The following is an 8,325-nucleotide window of genomic DNA, read 5'->3' as shown; positions in this document are numbered from 1 at the left end:
AGGGGATGGCTGTAGAAATGCTCAGGACTTGTTTGTCACTGGCTCTCTTGAACACAGCTACCACAGAATTTCAAGGATCATGTCATCCTGTATTTTTCAAAGAATGACCCTATTAATAATGTTAAGAGAAAACAGATGGGTCAGGTTCGCAATCAGAAATGTGGATATTCCAGGAGACATCAATTGTTAGAAGTAAACAACAGCCCTTATTCAACAAAGCTCTTAAGCAGACCCTTAACTTTAAGCATGCACTTAACACGGGCTTCAGCGTGGCGTTAACATATGTTCTGCTATATAAGGAAGGACTTAAGTATGTACTTACAGTTAAGCTTGTGCTTAAGTGCTTTGTTGAATTGGGGCCAATACTTCAGCTCTCCCTCTGTCTCCCTAACATTAACTGTGCCTGACATCCAGGAAATTCAAACAGGGGCTGCTGTACTCACCTACCGCAATTGCAATTTCATTTCCCTTCAAACAGTGGCTGCACCCATTTTGCTGAAGCTCTCCGGGTGGCAAGGTCAAACCATCCCATTCATTTGCGTGCCCCCCAGCACTCCCCATCCCTTGGGACTCCCATGCTACAGTGCCCATGGGGCCACCTGTGGAGAGAGCGAGAAACAGGCACACTTGTCTCTATGAAGACCCCACCCAGAAGCCTTTTGTGCTTTTATTTTTATTGGTTTTTAAATCAAATACATTCCATAATATTTTGCATGTTCATAAAAGATACTTGCTTTCTTTGAGCTTATTTTCAGGTAGTTGGTTTTTTTTAGTTCTGAGTACTAAGAACTGCAGTGTGCAGTGATCTAACCTCCCTGGTCAATCTTTATGCGTGAAAAATCGATGTTGTGATTTTTTTCCTTTTGCAGCTTTTTCTCCTGTTACCTCCCCCATCAACTGAGTTGTGCATAGCAGCAGGTGAATATGAATGGGAAAGTCCTTGGTGTCTTCACTGGTTACTGATGACCTCCTGAACCAGTCTGGATGCTCTGAGAAGCACTCTCAATTACCTTGAGTTTCTTCTTCTTGGTGATAGATCGCCTTCATTTCAGACCAAAGTTACTGAGGCTGAAGGTCTTCCCAAATCTGGTCACTGTAATGGCACTTGGAGTCAGCATCACTGGAAACCCCAAAGTCCAGCTGTCAGTCTTTGCCATGGCTTGTGATCAAATCATCGTAATTTGTTGACTTTTATTTGCAGTAAACCAGATTTCTCTGAAAACCCAACAGATTTTGTTTGATGAGCTGGGTAGACCACAGGGAAAGTGGGTACCAAAGTTGGTACCTCCAGACTTAAACTACACAAAGCAAATCCTGAACCAAGCATCTCCAAAGTTTCCCTGATCTGGAGGTGTAGTTCTGTCCTTCTTGCAATCAAAGGGAGCTTTTGCACTTGCTCCAGTGGGGCCAGAGCTGCTTTCTTATCAGGATTTTCTTACTGGATAGTTTTAAAACTGTGGGTATGGCAGATCCTCTGGAAGAGAGGAGCCTGTTGGACAGCAAACCCACTGCCTTTCCCAGCCCCAGATTTCCGTATGTGCCACCTCTCTACCCAAAAGGTCATGGCTGGAGAGGTGAGGTCACTGCTAAAGAGAGGATTTTGTTTTACCAAAGCCCAGTGTGGTGAATCTGTGGCCTTCAGTTAGACATGACTCAGGGAGCGTTGTCTAGATACTGTGCTAAGTTTTCTTGAATAAAAAAAATTAATAGACTTCAAGGACCAGCTCTTCACGGATTATTTTCTTTGCAGATTGCAGCACCCAAGGTTGAGTTATTTCTGCCTTGGAAAATACAAAAACTTACCAGAAGAAAAGGAATGTGAGTTAGCAGCACAGTTTGGTACCTGGAAGACTCCAGGCTGGAGTGCATACTCCTGATTTATGATGTACTTGTTAAAACCACTTGTTCTTGTCATAACAAAACAGATCGAAGTGAAGCTGGGTAGAAGGTCTCATTCTAGTTGGCACTTCATCATGGCTTCTTACTCTGTCTTAGGTTCTGGGGGTTTACAGTTATATAAAACTTAATGAATCAGTATACTTTAGATTTCCTTCCTAATGCATATGGGTTCAATTAACTGCACTGTTTGCTTATTTAAGCGTTTTCATTAAATTGCTTTACTATATTTTCCCGCAATTGAAAGGGAACATGATGGGGCTGATGCCATCTGCCACCATCAGTTTAGCAGAACCTTTTACTTTGTTCAGACCCATTCTTTTTTATTAGAAAGGGCTCTCCTATCCCCAGTTCCCTGTGTGCCATGCACTTACTGCATTCTCCTCTTCTGACTGCAGACTGATAAATAAGAAGTGCAAGGACCTTCATGCATGGCATTTTTTTAAGGCTCTCTTTTACAAGATCAGGTTGTGTTTTGCTCGCCCTTCTCTCGCCTGCTTGCAGACTCCTTTTTGCTCCAGCTTGTGAAGAAATAATTGTTGCTATTACAATAGCTAGCAGTTCTCAACTGCCTGGCTCTGCGGAGCGGGGATAACTTTGGCTAAATCACCTGCCCAGGCAACAGGCTCAGCCCAGGGCAGCAAGGACAAGGCAGGGAAGGTTTTTTCCTTGTTTTTAAAGAATAGTTGATATTAGACATCTCACTAAACCTTCCTAAAGGTCATTCTCATGGCACAGGGTAGTTTCCCTGCCAGTGTCTCTGCTTCACCCATGGCATCATTTTTGGATCTGATGCTGTCAGGACTTCCTACAGCATTCTCCCCCCAGCACAGAGGTACTGTTGTATTACATTCCTCCTTGCTGATTTACTCCATCCTTTCGAGATGCATCTTACCAGTGTAAGAGCTCACCATGAGTGGCTCTGTGATTCTCAAAAGACTGGTGGTCCCAAGGGGGCTGCTGCCAGCATCCCTCTGAAACACCTCGCCCCAACATGGGGGTACCCATCAGGGACTGGTGATACCTTATCCCCATTTTACAAGCTAAACTGAATAAAATCACCCGCTTCATTTGGGATGCAATCTGCACCTTGTTACACAAAAGCAAGTGCTTTGTAGACATCATCACTAGGAAAAAAACAACAACATCTCCTGAAGAATATAATAGAAGAAGGAAAAACATTAATCCTCAAAGACTCTCGTCCAGAGGTCAACATTCTTTATTTGGAAATGCAGTGTTTGATACTGCATGGTTTATCTGCCATCTCTCGGTTAGGGAGCAGAGGAAGGCATTAGTGCTCCTGGAGCAAACATATTTTGCAATATAGTCTGGGGAGGAAAACATCCTGGCATTTATAATTTTCTGTTCCCTCCTACAGGCATTTTATGTAAGGGAAGATGCAAAGAGAATAAATAACTTGCCCTAAAGGTACACAATTACTTTGTGGCAAGGCCAGCAAGAGAAATGCTTTTAACCATTATTTGTAAAAGCCTTGCTCAAGCAATGCTTTCGAAGAGGGAACTGCAGCCCCTTGTCCTCCCCAAAGTCTAAGGAAACTCCTGTGGCCCTGGAGGACCAGAGGATGTTGCTGTGGGACCCTCACCCAGCCTGTGACCTCTTCCGTAGAGGGATTTCAGTTTGTGGAGCAATGTACCATACCAAGCAGCTCCAAGAATGAAAAGAAAAGAAAGAAAAAAAATCATGCTCCAAACCCTTCCATTTTTAGTAAAGTGAAATTAAGAAAAAGCAAAATGTGGAAAAATACATTTAAACTGGAAGGAAAGCATTAACTTCCCCTGCAAGTGGTAAGACTTTTTGGTTTTCCTTTTTTATTTTCAAAAAGATTTGCTGCTTTTTGGTTATTGTCAGTGAAAAAAAGCAGCAAATGCACCAAAGATTTTGCAAAACATCACCGACTTGACAAATTCACTTTGGAGGGAGGAATCAGCTGGAAAAACATCAGCTTGGACCCTCAGCTGCATCCCAGATCCCCCCTGCCCTCCCTGCCCAATGCCCACTGGGCACAGAGACCCCAACCTCTGCTACCAGCCTGGCAGGCTGCAGGGACCCATATGCAACAGGCTGGATTTGCCAAAATCGTAAGAAATCACCTGAAAAAAACCAAACCGGTGCAGAGCCTGGCCTCTGCAAGACTTTCCGAGAGAGTGGCTTCACAGCCCTGCCAGCTCCCACCTCTCTCTGATGCCTTTTCTTCTTGAAGTGAGGCATAAAATAAATTGAAGCTGCTGGCTGTGGTAGACATTCCCTCCAAACATGCCTATTCTTGATACCCCAAATGCAGATATTCAATTGTGGAAGAAAATGGAGAAAGAAAAAAAAAAAAGAGAAAAGGAAAGGAGAAAGAGAAAAAACCCGACGCTTCCAAGACACTAAAAATAGACTCTGATCACTTACCAAATGGTAAAATGAAAATGATTTGCTTTGAATAGTCTCCAGAAAGGCTCAGATACAATGTCTTGTGGAGCAAAATTGAATCAGTTGAAAGTGCAGACGCCAGCTCAGCCTAATCCCTCCCAGCTGCTTTGCTTTGCTTTTTTTCCAACAAGCAGCCCCTAAAAGTCGTCTCCCTAATCCTGCAAACTGAAATTCAATCTTGTATTTTTTTTTTAAATCAAGTTTCAAGCCTGGGGCTTGCAGGGTGGGGGAAGAGGAGGAGGGAGGGCTTTGGGGTTACCTCCTTCCCCTTGCCCTGACTGCAGTAAACACAGCCTTGAATTCAAGGAAAAGCTTTAGAGTACAATTCGCTTGGGTTGAGCCAAACACACAAATCTGATGCCTTTAAAGCCCCTCCAGCAGATAGCTTTGAGATGCTCACTAAATGGCTGTCTGGTTGCTGCCTTTTTTGTTGTTGATTGGGAGCCCAAGGAGACCTTGTCTCTGGGTTGTTTTTTCTTTCTTTTTTCTTTTTTTTTTTTTCCTTCAGTGTCTGCTTTTATCAGTGGATTTGGGTTGGGCATTTACCTAATGCAAAGACCAAGACAAACAATTTCTCACAGAGGCTGGTGATTGCAACCAGCAGCGCATGTATGGACTCTGCTATCTCGGGGAATATCAAGAGGTATTTATGACACTTTCCCAAGAGTTTCCCAACTCCTGCCCTCCTCTCCCCCAGCTCCTGCTGCTTGTGCGACTTGCAAGGACTCTGCAAATGCTCCTGGGGCATCCCAGTCCTTGGCTCCCTCTGTGGCACCTGGGAGCATAACTCCATGCACTTCCCTTGTCACTCTTTGCCACCTGATGTTTCACTGAGCCCGTGGATTTTTGGCATCAAGTGATACTGGTTTGGTTTTGGAGAATAATTGAGAATCAATAAATTAACAGCAAAGCATTCAAACCCAAATCCCATGGCTCAGCATCCTGATAATCCAAATTCTGGGATATGAACCCTTCCAAACTCAGTGCTTCGAAGGTTTTTGCCCTTTCAGGTTGGCCCTGCAAGGCTCTTGTTTGAACCCAAGTCAGGGTCCAGGATTGAAGTCGGGAGGGAGGGTGGGAAGATAAGAGAGAGAAGAGGGAGGCCATCTATTTTACAATATAGGAGGATATCTATTTTACAGTATAGAAATTCCCCTAGAAATAGCTGCAGACAGGTGTAGATTTGGTTCAAGTGCTGTGAAAAAATAGGAAATCAAACTTATAAGGAGAGAGTGGAAAACTTATGTGGGAACCTTTTATATCAGTTCTTCTATGCTGGTATATACGATGACAAAAGACATACCTGCGTAACACCAGGGCAGCTGCCATACCTATGTGGATGTTTAAAGTTGAAAAATTGGTCCTATATCACAAAATTCACACATTTCACAGATGCAGAGATTATTATTTTGTGAGTTTACCCAGACCAAATGGCCATATGTGTTTGTTGCTGGATCTTATGGTGTAAACTGATGGACAGGTTAGATAAACATGCAGGAATAAATGGGTAGAGGTACACAGGTACATGGGGGACAGATGGATTAGAATAATTGGAATAATCACATAGACACATACAGGGTCTGTGCAGAGGATGGATAATTTTGTAGTAATACAGAAGAAGCGATGATGGAGGGAAAGCATGAGTATTTGACAGGGACTAGCTGGCCAAGCCAGGGGTTTGGTTTGGCGAGTGTGATCTCGATGCACATCAGATTAACTAGAATAGATGTGGGGTGTGCTGTGTTAGAGCAAGTCCCAGCTGGGTGGGCAGAAAGATAAGGAGCTAGATGGTCAGTTGGGTGGTGGAGCTAGGGATGAGATGGCTGATGGGCTGCAGAGGAACTCATGGGATAGATATGTAGACAGAAGCAGCACTATCTGGATTTGCCATAAACCAGAAATACTTTTAAATGTAGAGGAAAAAAAAAACAGAAAGAAAAAAGGAAAGAACACAGAAAGTTTAGAATAAGCCTGAAATTATCTAGACAGATAAATATGCATGGGATAGATTGCAGCATACCTGCAGCCTGATAGCCAGGTTAGAATGAGCAAATAGGTGTCTGTATATCACATATTGGTTTGTTGAATGGGTATGGAACAGATAAATGTGCAAGAGAGAAAGCTGGATTGGATAGGTAAAGCAACTATTGGTGGCTTGGAAGTTAAGCAGAGTAAATGTAATGAGGATAGATTAATATATGGAAATGTGGACTATTGCAAGTAGGAATTGTAAGTATGTAGCTATAATAGGTAACAAGTAGATAAACACAGATATAAGAGAAAACTTAGCGGGACATATGGAGTCATGAACTGATAAATGTATCAATTAACTTGTTTAGGTGAAGAGATATGTAGAGATATTCAGGGCTACTTAACTTAAAGAAAAGTTACATGGGCAGCAGTGGCACTAACAGATCTAAAATGGGAAAATGGACCTAAGGAGGAAGAAGTGATCCCCTGTAAATACTGAGAATACTCTTGGGTTAGGTCAGCTGAGTAGAAACTGAATGAATGGGTGAGTGACGAGATGGGTATATGTACCGACTGAAGATATTGTTAACTGAGCTCGTGTTAGCTGGAAAGATTGACTAGAAAAACCTATAGAGAGAAGAATAACAAATTAAAGGCCAAAAGCAAAAGATATTAGATTGAGATGGACGGGTTTATGGCAGACAGAAGATGTGTTGTCTTGGTAAAGGAATGGAAAGATAGCTGGAATGATGGGATAAATATATGACTAACACAGCCAGAAAATACAGGCTGATAGGACGAATACAGGCTGATAGGGCATCGACTATGCAGAATGAGGATAGAAGGGGGAACAGATAGAAGAAGAACAATACCAGAGTTAATAGATGAGTAATTAATAGACTAATAGATGAGTGACACCCATAGAGAGGGTATCCAGTCATTGAGACTCCCTGCAAATGGAAAGAGAAATGTGAATAAGGAGACATACAAGACATAGATGAGTGAAGCAAGTGTTTGGTAGATGCATACAAAAAAATATAAAGTGCATAGAGAGAGTAGATATGGGAAAAAGCAAAAAAGCACTTAAGGAAGAGTTAGATGAAATAGGCATGGAGAAAAGAGGTTACATATAAAATTAGTACAGAATAAAGAGATTATGCTAAAAAAACAATCTTGGAACAATGAGCAAGCCAACAGGTTGGACTGGGTATTGGGCAGATAAAGAGACAGAAGAGTATTCATGAGCTGGGAGTGTTGAGAAATTAGCCTGATGATCAAGTACGAATTAGACGGATGTTAATTGAGGGAGTAAATCCTGCACAGGATGATTGATGAAGAAGAATGTGGGTGAACATACATATGAGGGGGTACAAGGAAGCTCGACAGTGGGTATGGATGAGCAGAGAGATTAATATGGATGGAACAAGGAAGAAAATGAAAATACATAGTTTACCATATGCTATGGAAATCCAAAGATATTAATTAAAATTTGCATGAGATGGATCAGATAGATTAGTCGTCACAGGCATTAGCTTAATGAGTATGTATAAAAGAGACTGCGAAAAAAAATCATTAATCGTGGCATTAGTTGCATTGATGTTTTAGGCACGACAGGCAAAAGCAGAAGCGATGAATGCATTAGTGCTATAAGAAAGGACAAGAGAGATTAGTAGATGTGTGATAGACGAGAAGTGTGAGACACGAATGTATGCAAAATAGGCAAAGAGGTCAGGAAAATGAGAATGCATGGGGAAAATGGATTGCTAAGAGTTATGAAACGCAACTATAAACACCTTACAGGGATGTGTGGGAGAGAAAATTAGGTGATCAGCAGTCAGAAGAGAGACAGAAAGAGAACAGATCTGTTTGCACAAGAAAGGAACACAGAGAAATTACACGATCAAGGCTGAGATGTGACTCCCAAACCAATCCTAAAACTAACCCTAATTCTAAATCCTGACACAAACCCAATCCTAAACTAAAATCTTATTTTGTCACAGTACCAAGGCAAACCTAACCCCT

This window comes from Mesitornis unicolor, unplaced genomic scaffold (assembly GCF_000695765.1).
Source record: "Mesitornis unicolor isolate BGI_N332 unplaced genomic scaffold, ASM69576v1 scaffold8031, whole genome shotgun sequence".
In the NCBI taxonomy this organism is placed as follows: Eukaryota; Metazoa; Chordata; class Aves; order Mesitornithiformes; family Mesitornithidae; genus Mesitornis; species Mesitornis unicolor.
This window is presented reverse-complemented; position numbering follows the sequence as displayed.